Genomic DNA, 11,613 nt, shown 5'->3' on the forward strand with positions numbered 1-11,613 from the left:
TTGTTATATCTTACACTTTTTTTCAGTAATTTTAGTAACATAGGATCCACAGTTAGATCATCGACCATCTCTGCTTTGCAATTAGTGATCTGCATGAAAGATGGAAATAGAATTGCAGTGTATGATTTTTTTTTCAATCGCCTTAATTTTGTATATGTCCTAGACATTCTTTGATATTTGTTTAAAAAGCTCAAATTGTTGTCGGTGAAACATTATATTAATTTGAAGACGGTCTCCTATTTCATGTACAAAGCTGTATGAATGTGAATTTGTTTGTTTGTTTGTTTGTTTGTTTGTTTGTTTTATTTTTATTTCTGCGTTCACAATACATTATCATAAATATTTACATTGTTTGTAATATACAAAATAATTCATAATGCATACAATATAAACATAATACATAATTTGAAGGAAAAATGGTGTGGGCATATACTTCACATTTTGATAATAAAAAAGGAACATTAACAAAATTTAAATGAACGCAGGAGACCGCCATCGTGAGCGGTTAAGCTTGTAATTGATGGCGGCCTCATAAAAAGGGTTCGTGACTATGATTGGTATAATTACTGAACAAGTGGGTGCAATGCAGGTGCAGGTGCGGGTGCAGAAGATAGCTGTAGAATTTTTATTTTTTAGTTAATTTATAGTGGTAAATGAGGATTAATTTGAAGGTTGGGATGAATAAGATCGAATGATATTTCTTTTAACAGTTGATTTTAAAGAGTATAAAGTGGAACAAGATTTAATATTTTCTGCAAGATTATTCCAAATGTCTGGACCATGATGTCGAATTGATTTAGAGGTAATTAACAGTCTGGGGTTTGTGAGATGAAAGTTTCCAGATGTACGAGTTGGGTAGGTATGGACAGAACTATTGAACTTAAACATATCATCAAAAGACGAAGGGAGTAGGTTATTAATATACTTAAACATAATGATAGCTACTTGAAGAGTATACAAGTCGGCAACTTTTAGTGTTTTCTGTTTGAAAAATAATGGATCAGTGTGAGCCAAGTAATGAGATCCTGTACAAATGCGAACAACTCTCTTTTGTAATTTGAAAATAGAAGTCAGCTTTGTTGAGCCACAATTAGCCCAAACAACGTTACAATAAGTAATATACGGGAGTACTAAGGAATTGTACAATAGGAATAAAGTTTTAAGAGGCAAAATAAATTTTAACTTAGAAATAATTCCAATGCTTCTCGAAATACACATTGTAATATGGTGCAGATGCTCATTCCAAGATAAAGCTTCATCTATGATAACCCCTAAAAATTTAGAGTGAGTTTTCCGTTCTAATGATTTGCCGTCAATCTGTAGGTGAAATTGAGTGTTAGAAATATGAGAGTGATGTTTAAAATATATGTAGTGAGTTTTTTGTGTGTTCAAAGATAATTTGTTAGCTTTGAACCACTGTGATACTTTGTTTATTTCATGATTTAAAATATTGTATAACGAAGTAGGATTTGTATGAGAAAAAAAAATATTTGTGTCGTCGGCGAATAATACAAAAGATAAAATGGATGATGTATTAATAATGTCATTGATATATAGTAAAAATAATAGTGGGCCTAATATGGAGCCTTGAGGGACACCACAACGAACTAAAAGTGAGCCAGAGTCATAACCATTAAATGCGACGTATTGTTTTCGATTTCTTAAGTAATCTTTAAACCAAAGGAGGGATTGACCTCGTACGCCATAATAATTAAGTTTTGAGAGTAGAATGTCGTGATTAAGTGTATCAAATGCCTTACTAAGGTCACAAAATATGCCAATGACATGTTCTTTATTTGCAATGGCGTTTGTAATTTTATCATAGATTTGGATTAAAGCCAAGTTTGTTGAGTAATTTTTCCTAAAGCCATATTGATTAGAATTTAGCAGATTGTGTTTGCTGATGAATTTATAAAGTCTGTTATATACTATTTTTTCTAAGATTTTTGATATAGTTGGGAGAAGAGAAATGGGGCGATAATTATTAATTTCATGAGGATTGTCTTTTTTGAAAATTGGATTTACTTTGGCGATTTTGAATAAGTCAGGAAATACTCCTTGTGATAATGATTTATTAAAAATGTTACTAAGAGGATTAGCAAGTGGGTGAATTATTTCTTTTAAAAGAGACATACTAATTCTATCATGTCCATGCGATTTTGAACTGTTAAGAGACCGTGTAATATTGATAATTTCAGTTGGGTCCGTAGGGTTAAAAAATATAGAGTGTGGATTAGGTTCAGGGAGATAGTCGGTAAAACGCGCATTAGGGCTATTAATTTTGCTTGAAAGTTCGGGTCCGATATTTGTGAAAAATGAATTAAATGAATTTGCTTGAAGGGAAGAGTCAATTTTAAAACCGTTAAGAGTCATATCATCAGTAGGAGGGGAATCTGTTTTTGTTCCCATTACCTCTTTAATAATTTTCCAAGTTGCATTAGTGTTTGAACTGGCATTCTTTATTCTATTAGCGTAATACATTTTACGTGATATACGAATTAATTTTGTCAATTTGTTTCGATATACTTTATATGTTTTTAAGTTAGCTTCGGACGGTTTGTGTAAATGTGACTTGTAAAGGCGATTACGTGTATGTATTGATTTCAATATACCTTTTGTTATCCAGGGATGTTTGGGGGTCTTTTTTCGATTATTTTTCATTCTACCTATGGGGATATTCTTATCGTAATAATGTTGTAATTTATCATTAAAGCGATTATAAGATGTGTTTGCTCCAACTTCATTATAGACATCCTCCCATTCCTCAATTGTTAAGTCTTGTTTCAATAATTCAATATTACGTTTAGATTCTCTTCTATATGTATGTTGGTTAAATGTTTTGAGGTGTGGTAGTTTTAAATCACAAGTTAGAAATATTGGTAAGTGGTCTGAAACTTCAGAGCATAGAATTCCTCCTATCATTTTGTTGTTCATGTTATGTACGTTGGAAAAAATGTTGTCAATTTGAGTTCATGAATTTTGGTTGATTCTAGTGGGATTATTTATGAATGAATTGAAGCCGAATGAGTACATTAGTTTCATGAAATTATTTGATTTATTATTGTCGATTGAGGGTAAGAAATTGATATTAAAATCACCAATAATAAAACAGTTTTTATTTTCATTACTTATTATATGGAGATATTGCTCTGTTTCCTCATAAAATGAATCAAAATTAAAACCTGGTGGTCTATAAATTAAACCTATGACGACATTTTTAAATTCTGTGTTTTCAATTTCAATAAACAAAGATTCAGCATGTAAAAGTTTCACGTCGGAACGGATCTTAAATTTCAGTTTTTCGGCAATATAGAAGGCTACCCCTCCGCCTCTTTTCCCTTTGCGGTCTGCCCTAATCAGCTTATAATCTGGTAAATTAAACAAATCTGGGGAATTTTCGTGTAACCATGTCTCGCTAATACCAATAACAGAAAATTTAAAATTGTTTAACGTGTGTAAGAGATTTTCAAAATATTCGAAGTTTCTATTCAGACTTCTTAAATTTGCATGTAAAAGAGAAATATCATCATGATTATTATTAAATATGTTCTTAAATTCTTGAGGTGTGTAATATTTACTGTTGTGTGAATTTTCTATTAAATTATCAGGAATAAAAGAGAGTGAATCCATCAAAATTGATATAATGTAAAGTACCGGCGATTATGTAAGGGATATACTGCGAGCGTGCTTGTGGTGAAGGTGCGTGTGAAAGTGATTGTGTGTATATTCATGTGTAACTGTGGTGCTGATGTGCAGTTAATATAAATGAAAAATATGTCTACAAAAATAACAAGACCCATCTTGGTCAGCATATACAATATAGGAAGCACTACGGCAGAGCTCTGCCACCTAAGTACATATATACAAGAGTTGAAATAATTACATATAAATAATGAACGATTACATACAAATGAATTAAGAGCAAACCCAAAATATGCCTACGGATCTAATGTGTATTTGATTTTAGTAATAAAAATTAATTCACTTGACATGAACATTTTGTTATATGATACATACATTGACATCATCAAATAATTACACTTCAAAAAAAAGGTTCACACAGTACTCATGGTTTTGGGTAAAATGGAAAAATGCATGTTGGTTGGGTAAAACAAAATCGTAAAGTTTGCGCAATGTTGCATTAAAATAACACAAGAAAAAGACAACATAAACATAATTTATGATTTTTTACCTCCCCAAAATGTTAGCACATAATTATACCGTGGTCTAAGTTACACCTGACTTCAGAATACGGGCCATAGAATAGATTAATTATAAGCGCATGAAGTACCGTTAATCTTCCATATACGTCAATTTGTTCATTTTATTCAATTCCCAGTTCAAATACGTTTCATTCTTTCCATAGTATTAAAATCAACGTGATTGCGTATGATTGATAACAATATATAACTTATTCCAATAATGACAAAGTACAGGAAATGGAATGGCAATTGTTGCTGTTTGAAAGCATTAGTAATTTAGTCAGCAACCATAATTGCATATAAGGCATTGACAAATCAAAAGAAAATGAGACTGGTTAAGAACAAATCTTATTCATTAAAATTATTGATAAAACAAACCAAACAATGTGAACGTTGTTAGAATCAGAGGCATAAAACCATAGCACATTGTTGATAACATGTGTTAAACGTTCTTTTAAATAGTTTTGTAAATGTTTTTACATTTTATTTATTGCCTGGAGATTCCATATTGACATAGTATGGTACGTATACTGTATACCTCATTATAAAGATTTCATTCTGTTTCTGGTATAACGTGTTTGGTTTCTTTTAATAATATTTCAATATTAATTAATCAAATATTGTGTATATACTGTGATCATACATTCTCCCTATTAGTTATACCATATATAGCCTGGTTTACAGCTCCTGCATGAATGGTGCTGGTGATCCAACCACATGTATAAATTCTAACCCAACCCTTATAAGTGTGTCATGTCATCATAGGTCTATATTGATATCAAAGAATACACACATAAAATATCTATGATAGAAATGATATCAACAATTTAACAAACACAAACCTGGGATGAACCAGACATTTCTTTTTGTGAATGGACTGATTCCTTTAGTCCTCTCTCCTTTTTAACCTGAGAATGAATTATTTTATATATATATATCAGTGATATGAAGAAAATGCCGAAAATACGTAGGACCATTGCATAAAAAGTTACTATTACTATAAATGTACCATCAAATGGTAACTTCAATGGAATGCTCGATTTTGATTGGATAATACATACTGTTAGTTACCATGGTAGTTACAGTGGGATGGAACCCTACAGTAGTTCCTATGTAATTGATTTTGGTGTCTATGCGTGGCCTATATATCACTACCATTAATCAGTCTGAACATAAACGTGATTGTGTTCTATCTCTCTTAGAATTGTCAAATGTAGATGCAGAACATCTTGAGTTGTTTATTCTTTTACAAATACAATTGAATATTTCAAACTCTTTAGTTCATATGGCCGTGTCAAACTAAATTGGGATTTACGATAACCATTTCATCATGTAATCTTTTAATTCAAGCACGACCTATGAAATGATAAATGATTGTTGCCATAAAAGATACAGAAACAAATGAATAGTATGTAAATCATAATGGGTTAATAGATCTCATTTTGGGTTCATAAGTTAAACCTGGCTTCAGAATACAGGCCATGGAATATAGTTATTATGGGCGCATGAAGTACCGTGAATCTTCCATATACGTCAATTTGTTCGCTTTATTCAATTCCCAGTTCAAATACATTTCATTCTTTCCATAGTAGTAAAATCAACGTGATTGCGTATGATGAATAGAAGAAAATATCACTTATTCCAATAATGACAAAGTACGGGAAATGGAATGGCAATCGTTGCTATTTGAAAGCATTAGTAATTTAGTCAGCAACCATAATTGTATATAAGGCATAGACAAATCATAAGAAAATGAGACTGGTTAAGAAGGAATCTTATTCATTATAATTATTGATAAAACAAACCAAACAATGTGAACGTTGTTAGAATCATAGGCATAAAACCATAGCACATTGTTGATAACATGTGTTAAGCGTTCTTTGAAATAGATTTGTAAATATCATTACATTGTATTTATTACCTGGAGATTCAATATTGACATAGTATGGTATCTAAAACAAAGAACTGTATACCACCTTGTATAGATTTCATTCTGTTTCTGGTATAACGTGTATGGTTTCTTTTAATAATATTTCAATATCAATGAATCAAATATTGTGTATATACTGTGATCTCACATTCTCCCTATTAGTTATACCATATATAGCCTGGTTTACAGCTCCTGCATAAATGGTGCTGGTGATCCAACCACATGTATAACTTCTAACCCAACCCGTGTAAAGTGTGTCACATCATCATAGGTCTATGTTTATAACAAAGAATACACACATAATATATCTATGATAGAAATGATATCAACAATTTAACACAAACCTTGGATGAACCAGACATTTCTTTTTGTGAATGGACTGATGCCTTTAGTCCTCTCTTCTTTTTAACCTGAAATAAATTATTTTATATATATATCAGTGATGTGAAGAAAATACCGAAAATACGTAGGACCATTGCATAAAAAGATACTATTACTATAAATGTACCATCAAATGGTAACTTCAATAAAATGCTCGATTTTGATTGGATAATACATACTGGTAGTTGCCATGGTAGTTACCGTGGGATGAACCCTACACTAGTTCCTATGTAATTCATTTTGGTGTCTATGCGTGGCCTATATATCACTACCATTAATCAGTCTGAACATAAACGTGATTGTGTTCTATCTCTCTTAGAATTGTCAAATGTAGATGCAGAACATCTTGAGTTGTTTATTCTTTTACAAATACAATTGAATATTTCAAACTCTTTAGTTCATATGGCCGTGTCAAACTAAATTGGGATTTACGATAACCATTTCATCATGTAATCTTTTAATTCAAGCACGACCTATGAAATGATAAATGATTGTTGCCATAACAGACACAAAAACAAATGAATAGTATGTAAATCACAATGGGTTAATAGATCTCATTTTGGGTTCATAAGTTAAACCTGGCTTCAGAATACGGGCCATAGAATATAGTAATTATGGGCGCGTGAAGTACCGTGCATCTTCCATATACGTCAATTTGTTCGCTTTATTCAATTCCAAGTTCATATACATTTCATTCTTTCCATAGTAGTAAAATCAACGTGATTGCGAATGATGAATACAAGAAAATATCACTTATTCCTATAATGACAAAGTAGGGGAAATGGAATGGCAATCGTTGCTATTTGAAAGCATTAGTAATTTAGTCAGCAACCCTAATTGCATATAAGGCATAGAAAATTCATAAGAAAATGAGACTGATTAAGAAGGAATCTTATTCATTAGAATTATTGATAAAACAAACCAAACAATGTGAACGTTGTTAGAATCATGGGCATAAAACCATAGCACATTGTTGATAACATGTGTTAAGCGTTCTTTTAAATAGATTTGTAAATATTATTACATTGTATTTATTACCTGGAGATTCAATATTGACATAGTATGGTATCTAAAAGAAAGAACTGTATACCTCATTGTATAGATTTCATTCTGTTTCTGGTATAACGTGTATGGTTTCTTTTAATAATATCTCAATATAAATGAATCAAATATTGTGTATATACTGTGATCTCACATTCTCCCTATTAGTTATACCATATATAGCCTGGTTTACAGCTCCTGCATAAATGGTGCTGGTGATCCAACCACATGTATAACTTCTAACCCAACCCGTATAAGTGTGTCACATCATCATAGGTCTATGTTTATAACGAAGAATACACACATAATATATCCATGATAGAAATGATATCAACAATTTAACACAAACCTTGGATGAACCAGACATTTCTTTTTGTGAATGGACTGATGCCTTTAGTCCTTTCTTCTTTTTAACCTGAACATAAATTATTTTATATATATATCAGGGATGTGAAGAAAATACCGAAAATACGTAGGACCATTGCATAAAAAGATACTATTACTATAAATGTACCATCAAATGGTAACTTCAATGGAATGCTCGATTTTGATTGGATAATACATACTGGTAGTTGCCATGGTAGTTACCGTGGGATGAACCCTACACTAGTTCCTATGTAATTCATTTTGGTGTCTATGCGTGGCCTATATATCACTACCATTAATCAGTCTGAACATAAACGTGATTGTGTTCTATCTCTCTTAGAATTGTCAAATGTAGATGCAGAACATCTTGAGTTGTTTATTCTTTTACAAATACAATTGAATATTTCAAACTCTTTAGTTCATATGGCCGTGTCAAACTAAATTGGGATTTACGATAACCATTTCATCATGTAATCTTTTAATTCAAGCACGACCTATGAAATGATAAATGACTGTTGCCATAAAAGATACAGAAACAAATGAATAGTATGTAAATCATAATGGGTTAATATATCTCATTTTGGGTTCATAAGTTAAACCTGGCTTCAGAATACGGGCCATAGAATATAGTAATTATGGGCGCATGAAGTACCATGAATCTTCCATATACGTCAATTTGTTCGCTTTATTCAATTCCAAGTTCATATACATTTCATTCTTTCCATAGTAGTAAAATCAACGTGATTGCGTATGATGAATACAAGAAAATATCACTTATTCCAATAATGACAAAGTAGGGGAAATGGAATGGCAATCGTTGCTATTTGAAAGCATTAGTAATTTAGTCAGCAACCCTAATTGCATATAAGGCATAGAAAATTCATAAGAAAATGAAACTGATTAAGAAGGAATCTTATTCATTATAATTATTGATAAAACAAACCAAACAATGTGAACGTTGTTAGAATCATAGGCATAAAACCATAGCACATTGTTGATAACATGTGTTAAGCGTTCTTTTAAATAGATTTGTAAATATTATTACATTGTATGTATTACCTGGAGATTCAATATTGACATAGTATGGTATCTAAAAGAAAGAACTGTATACCTCATTGTATAGATTTCATTCTGTTTCTGGTATAACGTGTATGGTTTCTTTTAATAATATTTCAATATCAATTAATCAAATATTGTGTATATACTGTGATCTCACATTCTCCCTATTAGTTATACCATATATAGCCTGGTTTACAGCTCCTGCATAAATGGTGCTGGTGATCCAACCACATGTATAACTTCTAACCCAACCCGTATAAGTGTGTCACATCATCATAGGTCTATGTTTATAACAAAGAATACACACATAATATATCCATGATAGAAATGATATCAACAATTTAACACAAACCTTGGATGAACCAGACATTTCTTTTTGTGAATGGACTGATGCCTTTAGTCCTTTCTTCTTTTTAACCTGAAAATAAATTATTTTATATATATATCAGTGATGTGAAGAAAATACCGAAAATACGTAGGACCATTGCATAAAAAGATACTATTACTATAAATGTACCATCAAATGGTAACTTCAATGGAATGCTCGATTTTGATTGGATAATACATACTGGTAGTTGCCATGGTAGTTACCGTTGGATGAACCCTACACTAGTTCCTATGTAATTGATTTTGGTGTCTATGCGTGGCCTATATATCATTAACATTAATCAGTCTGAACATAAACGTGATTGTGTTCTATCTCTCTTAGAATTGTCAAATGTAGATGCAGAACATCTTGAGTTGTTTATTCTTTTACAAATACAATTGAATATTTCAAACTCTTTAGTTCATATGGCCGTGTCAAACTAAATTGGGATTTACGATAACCATTTCATCATGTAATCTTTTAATTCAAGCACGACCTATGAAATGATAAATGATTGTTGCCATAAAAGATACAGAAACAAATGAATAGTATGTAAATCATAATGGGTTAATATATCTCATTTTGGGTTCATAAGTTAAACCTGGCTTCAGAATACGGGCCATAGAATAAAGTAATTATGGGCGCATGAAGTACCGTGAATCTTCCATATACGTCGATTTGTTCGCTTTATTCAATTCCAAGTTCATATACATTTCATTCTTTCCATAGTAGTAAAATCAACGTGATTGCGTATGATGAATACAAGAAAATATCACTTATTCCAATAATGACAAAGTAGGGGAAATGGAATGGCAATCGTTGCTATTTGAAAGCATTAGTAATTTAGTCAGCAACCCTAATTGCATATAAGGCATAGAAAATTCATAAGAAAATGAGACTGATTAAGAAGGAATCTTATTCATTATAATTATTGATAAAACAAACCAAACAATGTGAACGTTGTTAGAATCATGGGCATAAAACCATAGCACATTGTTGATAACATGTGTTAAGCGTTCTTTTAAATAAATTTGTAAATATTATTACATTGTATTTATTACCTGGAGATTCCATATTGACATAGTATGGTATCTAAAACAAAGAACTGTATACCTCATTGTATATATTTCATTCTGTTTCTGGTATAACGTGTATGGTTTCTTTTAATAATATTTCAATATCAATGAATCAAATATTGTGTATATACTGTGATCTCACATTCTCCCTATTAGTTATACCATATATAGCCTGGTTTACAGCTCCTGCATAAATGGTGCTGGTGATCCAACCACATGTATAAATTCTAACCCAACCGGTATAAGTGTGTCACATCATCATAGGTCTATGTTTATAACAAAGAATACACACATAATATATCCATGATAGAAATGATATCAACAATTTAACACAAACCTTGGATGAACCAGACATTTCTTTTTGTGAATGGACTGATGCCTTTAGTCCTCTCTTCTTTTTAACCTGAAAATAAATTATTTTATATATATATCAGAGATGTGAAGAAAATACCGAAAATACGTAGGACCATTGCATAAAAAGTTACTATTACTATAAATGTACCATCAAATGGTAACTTCAATGGAATGCTCGATTTTGATTGGATAATACATACTGTTAGTTGCCATGGTAGTTACCGTGGGATGGAACCCTACACTAGTTCCTATGTAATTGATTTTGGTGTCTACGCGTGGCCTATATATCATTAACATTAATCAGTCTGAACATAAACATGATTGTGTTCTATCTCTCTTAGAATTGTCAAATGTAGATGCAGAATATCTTGCGTTGTTTATTCTTTTACAAATATAATTGAATATTTGAAAATTAATCCACACTTTGCCACTCTCGACCCAGGTGCTAAATGGGTACCCGGTAGGATGTGAAAGTCAATGTAGCTTGTCCAGTACTGTGTGCGCCTCACAGGCGACTGACTGGAATACTCCCCAGGGAGTGGAGGATGTGCAAACATTGTGTGCGGGAATGACTGACTGAATCCCATGACCGGGGTAGTAAAATATCTGTAAAGCGCTTAGAACACGTCGTTCTGATGGATTAAGCGCTATATAAAAAAGCTGATTATTATTATTTCAAACTCTTTAGTTCATATGGCCATGATCAAACTAAATTGGGATTTACGAAAACCATTTCATCATGTAATCTTTTAATTCAAGCACGACCTATGAAATGAAAAATGATTGTTGCCATGATAGACTACATATACAAATAAATAGTTTGTATAACATGATGGG

At 31.5% G+C, this 11,613-nt stretch overlaps 1 long non-coding RNA gene across 1 annotated transcript; it reads right to left on the reverse strand.

Annotated features, from left to right (window-relative positions):
* Nucleotides 1-14: 14 nt before the first annotated feature.
* Nucleotides 15-6,542, reverse strand: LOC135154955 (uncharacterized). The gene is made up of 3 exons (XR_010294338.1): nucleotides 6,477-6,542; nucleotides 5,045-5,110; nucleotides 15-89 (listed from the first exon to the last, which is right to left on the reverse strand). It is a non-coding gene; the product is annotated as an uncharacterized LOC135154955 (long non-coding RNA).
* Between the last annotated feature and the right edge of the window lie 5,071 nt (nucleotides 6,543-11,613).

This window comes from Lytechinus pictus, chromosome 8 (genome assembly GCF_037042905.1).
Source record: "Lytechinus pictus isolate F3 Inbred chromosome 8, Lp3.0, whole genome shotgun sequence".
NCBI classification, from domain to species: domain Eukaryota; kingdom Metazoa; phylum Echinodermata; class Echinoidea; order Temnopleuroida; family Toxopneustidae; genus Lytechinus; species Lytechinus pictus.